The sequence below is a fragment of the Mus caroli genome, chromosome 17, assembly GCF_900094665.2.
Source record: "Mus caroli chromosome 17, CAROLI_EIJ_v1.1, whole genome shotgun sequence".
Lineage (NCBI taxonomy): Eukaryota > Metazoa > Chordata > Mammalia > Rodentia > Muridae > Mus > Mus caroli.
The window spans coordinates 89,614,212-89,625,529 of record NC_034586.1 but is presented as its reverse complement, the minus strand read 5'-3'; the positions used below and the strand labels follow the sequence as shown (position 1 = coordinate 89,625,529).

The following is an 11,318-nucleotide window of genomic DNA, read 5'->3' as shown; positions in this document are numbered from 1 at the left end:
ATGGACTGAGGCTAGAAGAGGATGTTGGGTATCTTGTTCTCCTTGTTTGTGTTACTCTTTTGGGACAGTATCTCTCACTGAACCTGGAGTTAGAGTGGAATACAGCAAGTCCCAGCAATAATCCTGCTCTCCATCCCTCACCCCCATGCCTCTTTGAGCTATAGGGTTAGAGCTATATGTATATGTATAACTGGATATTTTTATTGGTTCTGGGATCTGATCCCAGCTCCTCATGCTTTCACAGAAAAAGCTCTTATTTGCTGAGTTATCTCTCTAACTTCTTATCCTTATGCCTTTACATTTTCCTGATGATAATTCAAAGAAAAAAGACTAAGAAAAAAAATAATGGACAAATTAACAGAATTAATGAAAACAGACTTTGTTGGGATTGGTTTTGTGCACTGTGCATTCAGATACTGTGTTCTGTACCCCCAAGACCCCATGCAGTATAGACATGGGCATTGTATTGACCAATGTGCTGTAAAGAACATTCCCAATAATCCCTGATTTAAAATAAAAAGCTAGAGACTATGACTGTCCAGGGGAGAATGGAATTTGGATCAAGTGAGGGAATCTCAGATAGGGACCACCACGAGAGAGAAGAAAAAAGGAGAGAAGAAAGAGTTCGCTATGAGACAGGATGCAACATGAGGATGGACCATGAGCTTGTGACCAAGAGAAGCTCACCCTGAGGACATGGAACAAAGCAATACCCAGTTGGCAAATAACAGGACATGTATATGGTTATTAATAGACTAGTTGGGTTAGAATAGCTCAGAACCTGTCCAGTACAAGCCAGCAGCTTGTTAATAAAATTTGGTGTCTGTAGTCATTTACTCAGGTGCTAAATAGGCTAGAGTAGGGACAGAGAACCCCCATAAAATTATTACAAGAGAGGGAGGGGGAAGAGGGATAGAATGGGGAGAGGGAATTTATGGCAGGGTAACTTGGAAAGAGGATATTATTTTAAATGTAACTGAATAATATGATTAATAAAAAATTACTACAACAAGCTTTAACTTTTATTCGATGTTTCTTAGCATTTTTTAAAGCAATGTGAAACAATTTAAGATATAATTAAGAGCTGGAGACATAAGTCATGGGTTTGATCTCTAATACTGAAAATTAATAAATAATACACAGATCAGTGAATAAATAAATTAATGAAAATTTGTATTATTGAAAAAAATTTGAATGTAGTCATTAGTGAGTCAGAATTTGTACAGATGTATAGCACTGATCAGAATGAATGGTTTTAACAAGCACCATGATAATTATGATTAGTGGGTTCTGCTACACTCTAGAAAACATCACATTGAACTCTATTGCTGAAAGTGGGATGCATAGCTCAGCGACCCCAGCTTCCCATGGGAGCTTGCTAGAAATGCAGAATGATAGGTCTGGTTCTGGTCTCCTGAAGTGAGTCTTGCACTCTGAAGAGATCCCAGTGGCTTGTACACAGGGTAGAATTTATAAAGCTCTGGTGTTGCCCCTCCTCAATGAGATCAGTTGATTGTAAGGACACAGTCCCACACTTCCCTGAGGAAGTTTGTTCCTTGCTTAAAGCTGTGTGCTTAATCACTAACCCAAGTCTTTGCTCCGAAACTCTCAGACTTTTAGCTTTTCCTCATCAATTTTATCTAATATTGCTTCCTGTACATTTCTCCTTTCCCTGTTCTCCTAAGCCCTTTCTAGTTCCTTGGCATCATTTAGCTTACATTCAGCCTCTCTTTGGAACAGTCACTAACAACTTGTTTGTTACTTTTCCTGATTCCTTTAAATATACACCACCTCACCTGTAACTCTGGGCTCATTTCCCTTTGTTTTCTCTTCTTTATTTTTCTTACTTGGGTTTATCATGTTACTCCTACTTTCAAAACCAAATATGCTGTTGAATAATTATCTAATTAGCAATAATGGCAAGTAATCATTTATTTTTTAAAAGATCCATAAGAGGAGAAACCCCCAAACCTGTGTATTTATTAGTGACTTGCCATGGATGGCCTTGCCCTTCCTGTCTTCAATGTCCTCATGCTGGGACATAAGGATAGTCTCTGTGATATCTCACAGGGGTTTTGTATATGCACTGTAAGGTTCTGTTGTTATGTGAACCCTGAGAAGTTCTAAGGAAATCTATCAAAGCACCCCACCAAAACATTCTTAATCTATTTTTTGCATATTTTATCTTCTTTATAAAATGTATTGTTTTTATTTATTATTATTTATTGGGCATTGTATATACCAATGTTCTGTAAAGAACATTCTGAATAATCCTTGATTGGTAAATAAAAAGCTAGAGACTGTGACTAGGCAGGGGAGAGAGGAAGGCAGGATTTCTGATCAAGTAAGGGGATCTCAGTGGGGACCATGAGGAGAGAGAAGGAAAAAGGAGAGGAGACTAAGAGGTTTCCATGAGGCAGGATGGAGCATGAGGATGGACCATGAGCATGTGACCAAAAGATGTGTATGTGGAGGTGATAGAGGACTTGTTTCTCCTTCTACCAAGGTTTGGGGGCATGGAACTTGGGACCTTAGGCTGGTACCCCAAGCACTTCTACCATCATGTCATTCTGTTGCCCTCACCTTCTTTCTTTTGCAGTTGCTAATTTCCTTTCATTTATGGTCTCTTTTTCCTGTGTGTGTATACTTATTTTTACCTTACCTATTAAATTGAAAGAAGGTAGCCTTGTGTTATTTTTCTCTATGGATAGCCAGTTGACTTCATCCACTCATTGAAAGGTTGTTTCTTTCTCTGATGTATGGTAAAATGAGTTTAAATGAAGGGGCCATTTTTGACTAGATTTATAACCAAGAGTTCTGTTTCATTAACACATGTATCTATTCTTGGACAAATATTATACTTTTCAAATACTCTGAAATTATGATGTGTTGATTTTCTGACATATTTGTTTTGTCAAATAAAATATGTTCTCTTAAAAAATATAGGCAATTGTTCTCATTTTGTTAGCAAATCTACTAAAACTGAAGCAATACAGAGATTAACATGGCCCTTGTTCAAGGATGACATGCAAATTCTGGAAGCATTCCATATTTATAAACAAACAAACAGTAAATGAAATACAAACACTTATTAGCTTTTTCAGTTTCACATGTTTTAAAACAAGATTTTCAGGTTCAACAAAACCAATTGTGATTTTCCTAGAGCTGAATTAATCTATACATTGTGATTTTGGTGGGAAGAGTGCCTTTCAGTATTAGATATCCTGATCTATATATATATATATGGCTTATATTTACATGTAGTCAAATTTTCTTTAATTTTTATCAACAAGATTTTTATAATTGTCTGCATTATCAGGCACTGATTAGTGTGTTGTGTTAGAATGTGGCTCGTCCAGATGATCACACCAGGCCTGTACAGTTCCATGGGAGAGAGGTTTATTGTGGGGGCAAAAGGACAAAAGGAGGTGATGAAGGTGAAGGGGGAAAGAGATTGAAGGTCAGGAGTGGTCTGCCTTTTATTTTGGCTGTGACATAACTGCTCTCAGGTAAAGGTGGGAAGTAGACCAGGTAGATGCTGGGAATGTATGGCGATTGTCATGGCAACAGATGTGCAGGTCCCTGTCACCTATGGATGGTGTCACCATCATTGCTGGATTCAGAGATGATCTGCGACTGGAGATGACCTGCAGCCATAAAGCTGGTTCCTGACTGCAAAGCCAGTTCTTGATGCCAACTTAGTGTTTTTTTTCCCTAATATTTCATAGATTTATTTTGTTATAAATGTTAAATATTTTAGTAGGTTTTGGAAGAGGGAGTGTCCTCATGTGACAGAGGAGACAGGTATTCTCCAGAGGTCATTCTGAGCAGACTGACTATGAGGATACAAACTTTGCACATTGCATCTGTTGTTTGAATATAGAGCTCATTTTGTCAGATGGACAAACTGTACTTTGTCCTACAGTTTTAATGTGTGCTGAAACTTTTTGCTTTTAGTGGAATCAAAAATTGGACTTGAAGCTATCTAACAAGATTGTAAGGGGATAAATAAAGGTGCTTGCTGCTGGCCCTGATAACCTGGGTTGATTACCCAGACCCACATGGTTGAAGGAGAGAGCTGACTTCCAAAAGTTGTCTGTCCCTTGACTTCCACATGTACCGTCCCCACAAACAAAGAAATAAATACATGTACTAAAATATTTTAAAAATAAACTTTAGCATTTGTTTTAATTTGCACATAGAAATATAGTTGATTTTTTCTGTGTTTTGATTTGATATTAATAGCTATAAACTAGCTTATTACCACACACTTGTTAGAACTAGTGGTTTCTTTGTTAATTTTGTGGCCTTAATGTACACAACCATTTCATTGTAGATGATTGTTTTTAATCTTTGTTTTACCCAGTCATTACTTCCTTAGTGATGTTGGTATCAACCTTGTCTTATTCTTGATCTCAAAAGAAAAATTCTGATTTTCTACTGTGTAAGTGCTGTTGAAAATTTAATTTTTATAGATATTTTTGGTGAATAATTTGTCCATCTATATTTACTTCTGCTTTTCCATTTGCTTCTGTATCTTTAAGGGTGATTTATAGGGTCATTAATCATATTCCTTTGCTCCCGATTTCCAACTGGGTTAATCCATTAGTAGGCTGGTATATTTCCTTTGGAGTACTTCCTTGCTGAAATGAATCTCCCTTGCTGTTCTAGAGTGCAGGCAGACTATTATGCCATGTCCAGTTGTTAAGGGTTAAAGGAGCCTTGTGAAGATGACTTTTAGAAGGATATAACTTTTAGAAGGACATAACCAAAACAAACAAACTAGACTACCTTTCTCTGAGAAGTAGGGAAATATAAGAATTGTTAAAGCATTTTAAAATTTGCTTTTAGTATTAATACTACCTTTTTTATATTTAAATTTGTAAACATTCCTTCTGATCATTTTTCCTGTAAGTAAGCAAGACACTGGGGATGGATCAATTTGACTTCCTAATTAGCAGTTATTGAACTCTCTTTTTGCTGCTCTGATCAAAAGGACTATCAGTGTAACAGCCAGCTGGACTACTGTAATGCCAAGACCAGCCAGCCGTCTGGAATGCTCCACAGAAGCCTTGAAATGATTATGCAAAAGATTGAAGTTGATTGCCCTGGCTCTTGAAGCTACTGCCCCAGCCAGGACTGTTAGAAACATTTGTGTAGCAGACATTCCGCAATTGTAAACCTTAGTGAACCATTTCACCTACCAGACTTGGAGCAACTCCTGGTGTAAGACTTACTATGATTGGGACCTACTAAAGGACAGGCTATCATTGATCCAAAATACAAGCCTTAATGGCTCTGTGTGGTGCTAAAACAAGAGGCTGTGATCAGCCTAAAGAAGCATATGATTGGTCCAAATGTGGTTATGATTGGACTGAATACCCATTTTCAGGTTCTAAAGAAGGGCTGCTTGGGCTCATTGAGACACTTCTATGTTGCAATGTCAAGTCCAATAAAGACTTCTCTTTCCTTGACCTCCTTCAGTCCTGTGTGAACTGGTGACAAGACAAGCAAGCAAGCTCACCCAGAGAACTTTAGTGGCAGCTTGCTAGATGAAAAATGACAAACTCCACATCAGTTTGATAGCTGAGGACCCTGGATATATGTCACAAGTGGAACACATACTTCTTGGCTTCACACCCTTCACCTTAGGCTCTCTAAAAGCTCACTTTACACTCCTAAGTCCTTGGAGCACAGTTCTAAGTACAGAATGTCTGCAGCCAACAGCTTGATAATTGAAGAGGTTCTGTTAGCATTAGTGATGGTCTAGAGTGCTTGAACTTGGCTTTTCACTACCAGCACAAGGATCCCAAACAATTATGCTTTTGTTCAGCATCCTTTTTCCTTCCATGTGTCTTATCAACAGCTATTGATAGCTGAGGATCTGATGACAGATCATGTCAATGGTGACTCTTTCCACTCACAGGAATTCAGCATGCTTGCACCTGAGTGGTCCTGGTCACCCATAGCACCCAGAAGTTACTAACCAGCCTACTACTTGGCTCACACTCCAGCTTCAGAGTGCAGTTCTGACAAGGCAGGCACCTCAAGTCAGTTCTGCCTGTAGCTACTGAAGAGATCAGGCAACCATCTGCAGGCTGCAGGGTAATTGAAGAAGCAGCTAAATGTTTGCAGAGCATTAAGGAGAGAAAATTAGAGGAAAGAACCCAGGTTTTTGTTACAAGAAGAGCAATTAACTCTTCAGGGGCAAGGGTTTCAGGAAGATGTAGGCTGAGGGCTGTTATAGTAGCTGCTGCAGGGGACAACAGTCCCAAAAATCCTCTGTCTGCATGGAGACTGTCACATTAGGGAGTGTCATTTGCTGTTGTTTTAGCCTGCTGCTGCTGCTGTTTCTGAACTTGGAAGGAAATGAGAGCTACAACAGTCCCATATTTAAAGTCCTTCTTGCTTCCTCATGATTTTTGTATAAGTAGAGTGAAAGAACCCCAATCAGCTGATGGATGATGTATGTAACTCTCTCACATTTATACCTAAGCTTCTAAAAGTCAACATGTTGCATTTTTCCCCCTTTGGCTTTAACTTATGTTCTGAATGGCATAAAGCAAGTGAGAAGTCATGGAGGACACGCTTGAAATACTTCTTAATTATATATACTAGAATTTATCCCTTCTTGATAATTGATAGAGAAATATGAGTCCTTGCTTCCACAGAGTTTCTACTTAATGATAAGCTATGTGTGTGTGTGTGTGTATACATGTATTATTTTTTAAAGTATCTTCCTTGTTTCTCTCAGCTTTCTAGGCCGAGGCTTTATCTTATTTTTTGAACAAATATATGTATAATTATCTTTCCATTTAACACTGTCAACTGTAAAATAAGATGATAATATGATAATGGAAATAATATTTACTTTACAATTTCATTATGCAAAAGCATTGAATATCCTAATCTTTGCATCCTGCCTTCCATTTTCATATTCATGGGCAGAATGGTATATCATCATAATTATGAATTCTTTCACCAGTCATTACTATGAATTTGCCATCAAATTCAGTAGAGACGCCAATATATTCTTAATGATTTTTATTATTATTATTTTTAAAAAGCTTCTTACTGATTCTTTGTGAGTTTCACATCATGCTCTTCTGTCCCACTCATCTTCCCCTCCCTTTGTACACTCTCTCCACTATTGCAGCTTGCCCTGGGACAGAGAAAAATAATCTTACTGTGGAAATTGTCATGTATCATCATGTGTCCCACAGTATACCCTTTTGCCCACACTTTGTCCTTTTTTGTTTGCAGATGTTCATTGCAACGATTTGTTGGTCTGGTACAAAGCCTTGCTTCTGCTACTCTATCATTACTGGAACCTTACTGGAATTCCTCTCAGATATTCTGTTGCTTCCCCATGTCATGGATATCCTATAGTTTTTGGATCAGTAGAACCTGCCTCTTCATGTACTTCAGCAGTTCATTGATGGGGTAGGTGTTGGGGTGGGTCAATTAGAAAACCTGGATGTGGGCCTGAGAGGTATCTTGCTGGATTTCCTCCTCTCATGCCCTTGGAGATGGCTCACTAGCAAACCTAAAACCAGGGCCATCTTTACCTGTAGTGAATATTTTGGTCCCATAACACCCAGAGGAAGATCCACTCCCAGGTGTTCTAACACTCCCAGGATCAAGGGATCAGAGGTGAGGAGGACACAAATGGGACCAGCGGGACCCAGGCACTTAGAAACTTCATCTGACCAGTAGCATGGGTTCCTTCCTGTCTGGGCTGGTGTCCTGAGAAGACTTTGGGTGCAAATTCCCCAGCCAGTCCCATAACACCCAGAGGAAGCTCCACTCCCAGGTGCTCTAACACACCCAGGATCATAGGATCAGAGGTGCCCTGAGCAGACTGTGGGTGCCAACTCCACAGCCAGTCCCACAACACCCAGAAAAAGCTCTACTCTCAGGTGCTCTAACACACCTAGGATCACAGGTCCATAGGATCCCAGGATCCCAGGATCCCAGGAGCTTGGTCACACCCAGATCTCAGGATCACAGGATCCTAAAATCACAGGATCACAGAGACAGCTGAACTCTGAGGAGTTCTGACACAACCAGGATCACAGGAAGGACAGGCTCTAGTCAGATAAAGTGAGGGAAGGTAGCACTAGAGATAATCAGAAGGCAGGAGGCAAGCATAAGAACATAAGCAACAAAACCCAAGGTTACTTGGCATCATCAGAAGTCAATTCTACCATCATAGCAAGTACTTGATAGTCCATCACACTGGAAAAGATTCAGATCTAAAAACCACTTCTCATGATGGTGATAGAGGACTTTAAGCAGGACATAAATAACTCCCTTAAAGAAATACAGGAGAACACAGATAAACAACTAGAAGCAATTAAAGAGGAAATACAAAAATCTCTTAAAGAATTACAGGAAAACACAATAAAACAGGTGAAGGAAATGAACAAAACAATCCAAGATCTAAAAATGGAAGTAAAAACAATAAAGAAATAACAAAGGGAAACAACTCTGGAATTAGAAAACCTAGGAAAGAGATCAAAAGTCATAGATGGAAGCATTACCAACAGAATACAAGAGATAGAAGAAAGATTCTCAGGTGCAGAATATACCATAGAAAACATTGAAACAACAGTCAAAGAAAATGCATAAAGATTCTAACCCAACACATCCAGAAAATTCAAGATACAATGAGAAGACAAAACCTAAGGATAATAGATATAGAAGAGAGTGAAGATTCCCAACTCAAAGGGCCAGTAAATATCTTCAACAAAATTATAGAAGAAAACGTCCCTGACCTAAAGAAAGAGATGCTCATAAACATCAAGAAGCCTACAGAACTCCAAACAGACTGGACCAGAAGAGAAATTCCTCCTGTCACATAATAGTCAAAACACTAAATGCACAAAACAAAGAAAAAATATTAAAAGCAGTAAGGGAAAAGGGTCAAGTAACATATAAAGGCGTACCTATCAGAATTACATCAGACTTCTCACCAGAGACTATGAAAGCTAGAAAATCCTGGGCAGTTGTCATATAGACCCTAAGAGAACACAAATGCCAGCTCAGGCTACTATACTCAGAAAAGCTCTCAATTATCATAGAAGGAGAAACCAAGATATTTCATGACAAAACCAAATTTACACAATATCTTTCCATAAATTCAGCCCTACAAAGGATAAAAGATGGAAAACACCAACACAAGGAGGGAAACTACACCCTAGAAAAAGCAAAGTAACCTTTCAACAACCCCAAAAGAAGACAGCCACACAAACATAATTCTACCTCTAACAACACAAATAACAGGAAGTAACAATCACTTTTCCTTAATATCACTTAACATCAATGGACTTGAATCCCCCCTAAAAAGACATAGACCAACAGATCAGATATGTAAACAGGAGTTAGCATTTTGCTGCATACAGGAAATGCACCTCAGTGGCAATGGCAGACACTACCTCAGAGTAAAAGGTTGGAAAACAACTTTCCAAGCAAATGGTTCCAAGAAACAAGCTGGAGTAGCCATTATAATATAGAATAAAATCAACTCTCAACCAAAAGTTATCAAAGAAAGTTAAGGAAGGACACTAGATACTGGTCTAAGGAAAAAAAAATCTACCAAGTTGAACTCTCAATTCTGAACATGCTTCAAATGCAAGGGCAACCACATTCATAAAAGAAACTTTACTCAAAATGTGCTCAAAGCACACATCACACCTCACACAGTAATAGTGGGAGACCTCAACACCCCACTATCAGCAATAGATAGATCATGGAAACACAAACTAAACAGATACACAGTGAATTTACCAGAAGTTATGAACCAAATGGGTCTGACAGATATTTATAGAACATTTCATCCAAAAGCAAAAGAATATACCTTCTTCTCAGCACCTCAAGGTACCTTCTCCAAATAGACCATATAATTGGTCACAAAACAGACCTCAGCAGATACCAGGAGAATGAAATAATCCCATGCCCCCTATCAGATCACTACAGACTAAGTCTGGTCTTAAATATCAACAAAACAACAGAAAGCACACATATACATGGGAGCTGAACAATGCTCTACTCAATGATAACTTGGTCACAGAAGAAATAAAGAAAGAAATTTAAGACTTTTTAGAATTTAATGAAAATGAAGAAACATCATACCAATACTTATGGGACACAATGAAAGTAGTGATAGGAGGAAAATTCATAGCTCTAAGTGCCTTCAAAAAGAAACTGAAGAGAGCTTACACTAGCAGCTTGACAGCACACCTGAAAGCTCTAGAACAAAAAGAAGCAAATATGCTCAAGAAGAGTAGATGGAGGAAATAATCAAACCAAATAGAAAGAACTATGCAAAGAATCAACAATATCAGGAGTTGGTTCTTTGAGAAAACCAACAAGGTAGATAAACCCTTAGCCAGACTAACCAGAGGACATAGAGACAGTATCCAAATTAATAGAATCAGAAATGAAAAGGGAGACATACCAACAAAATATATCTTAAAGTAACTATTCTGTTTGTTGAATATCAACAGTTGAAAATATTAAAATCATGCTCTACAAAAAAATGTTGTCTTCCTATTGCTGTTTCTGATTCCTCTCTGAAAGGAAATAATAATTCCCTTTGTGAAATTCTCAAGAAATTATTTTAGAATTATTCCATTTAAATTATTTCTCTCTGTCTATGCTCTAAGTTGTTCAAATAAAATACCAGGTTTTGTATATGTAGTACTTGATAGAAATTGTCTAAATTAAAAGATGTTTACATGTAATGACCTCTGAAAAATCAATTATTAAATTATTAAATATCAGTGAATAATTTTTTTAAAAATGAATTTTGGTTTGTTTAAAAACATAGAAATATTATGGAAGTATATTTTGGTTTTAATCCCAGGTATGGATATTGGACTGCTTCAGATTGTTCACAGCAGCTGACTATGATTTGCTCCATACTCTGGCAGGAGCACGATTTTGCCAGCTGCAGATAGTTTCTTCAAGTGTATGACATTTAGAATTGTGGAAACTCTTGAGAGGGTATATAAATGCAAGCGCCCTGAGAGAGTTGTGAGCTGCTGCTCTTGATGCTGCTGGTTGCTATTGTTGGTTGCTAGTTGTTGGTTGGAGATATCCTGACAAGGAAGATCAAAATTGCCCCACGGAACTCCATGCCCCTTATCAGCAGGAAGTAGTCTAAGGAGATCACTACCCTCTTTCCCCTCTAGCCTTCTTTCTGTCCTACCTAGTTTTGTGTGTTGGCGGGGGGGGGGGGGGGGGGGGTGTTGGAAAAGATAAGGGTGGAGAATGGTGGTAGAAATAGAAACCCATGAAGAAGCCAAAAGTCTGGC

General features: G+C 38.3%; 1 non-coding gene across 1 annotated transcript; it reads left to right on the top strand.

Annotated features, from left to right (window-relative positions):
• The first annotated feature begins 2,950 nt into the window (after positions 1-2,950).
• On the top strand, positions 2,951-3,056 carry LOC115029831. The gene has a single exon (XR_003835388.1). It is a non-coding gene; the product is annotated as a U6 spliceosomal RNA (small nuclear RNA).
• Positions 3,057-11,318: the final 8,262 nt, after the last annotated feature.